Source organism: Pseudorca crassidens, chromosome 5 (genome assembly GCF_039906515.1).
Source record: "Pseudorca crassidens isolate mPseCra1 chromosome 5, mPseCra1.hap1, whole genome shotgun sequence".
Lineage (NCBI taxonomy): Eukaryota > Metazoa > Chordata > Mammalia > Artiodactyla > Delphinidae > Pseudorca > Pseudorca crassidens.
Window position 1 is genome coordinate 66,558,705 of NC_090300.1, and position 1,669 is coordinate 66,560,373.

The following is a 1,669-nucleotide window of genomic DNA, read 5'->3' on the forward strand; positions in this document are numbered from 1 at the left end:
TCTTTCAGTGCAGAACATGTTGCTGGGCATGGAAAAAGAAGTATGGGAAATAGCAGACACATCCCAGGACATGGTTCAGACCCATGGAGAATGGGAGCTCCTGGGCATCAACGAGGCCACCCCAAAGATGTCTGTGGGCACCAACCTATATGATCAGATCATCTTCTATGTGAGCTCAGAGGCCCTTGTTTTTTCCTTCCTTGCTTGCTTGTAGAGTTGCCTACAATCTCTACCAAATGGTATCTCCCAAGTTTCAGGGTTTCTCAGTCTTACCACTTCTTCCAGAGGCCAGAACCCTCTTTTCTTGCCTGTCACACTGGATTGTCATCAAAGCTTTATCACAGGCAGAGGGATGCACAGATGATATTTTGAAACTATCAGTCCTGGATAGTTAACTTTTTACCCCAAAACATGACAAAGAGCCAGAGTTCTCTGCAAAATGATTTACCGGGACAAGTTAAGCAGACAGAGGAGGTAGGACTGCTATGCAGAAGACACAGAGGGGAGTCTAGAACCACAGGGGAGGGCTGAGGGAAGAGAATGCAGGAACAAAGAGGAATTCCTGTCTGAGAAGTTTTAATTCTCTTAGGCATTTTTAAATATGTACTTCTTACTTGTAGATCCTTTTATTCATCTTTTTCATTATCTTGTACTAATTTCATCTTAATACTCTCCTAATTTATTTTGTTTCATTTTATTCTTTTATTTTCTTTTAAAAAAATTTTTTTAGATTAATTTGTTTATTTATTTTTGGCTGCTTTGGGTCTTCATTGCTGTGTATGGGCTTTCTCTAGTTGCGGGGAGTGGGGGCTACTCTTCATTGCAGTGTGTAGGCTTCTCATTGCAGTGGCTTCTCTTGTCGCAGAGCATGGGCTCTAGGTGCGCGGGCTTCAGTAGTTGTGGCATGCAGGCTCTAGAGCTCAGGCTCAGTAGTCGTGGCACAGGGGCTTAGCTGCCCCACAGCATGTGGGATCTTCCCAGACCAGGCATCGAACCCGTGTCCCCTGCATTGGCAGGCGGATTCTTAACCACTGCGCCACCAGGGAAGCCCTATTCTTTTATTTTCTAAGTTGAATTCTCAATTAAAATATTCTTAGTCTTTTTTTTTTTTTTTATTCTTAGTCTTTCTATAAATTTTACTCTGACACAGTTTGAGCTGCATTCTATAGGTTTTATAATGAAGCGTTCTCCTCTTTATTACTTCCTAGACAGTTCATAATTTCAGTTTTTCTTTCCTCCTTGATCTAAAAACTATTTAGGAGACTGTTTTTTTTTTTTTTGCGGTACGCGGGCCTCTCACTGTTGTGCCTTCTCCCATCGCGGAGCACAGGCTCCGGACGCGCAGGCTCAGCGGCCATGGCTCACGGGCCCAGCCGCTCCTCGGCATGTGGGATCTTCCCGGACCAGGGCACGAACCCGTGTCCCCTGCATCGGCAGGCGGACTCTCAACCACTGCGCCACCAGGGAAGCCCTCTTTCTTTTTTTTTTTTTTAATATTTATTTATTTTGGCTGCTCTGGGTCTTTGCTGTGGAATGCGGGATCTTCATTGTGGAACGTGGGATCTTTAGTTGTGGCATAAGGACTTCCTAGTTGTGGCATGCATTTGGGATCTGGTTCCCCGAACAGGGATCGAACCCGTGCCCCCTGCATTGGGAGCATGGAATCTAA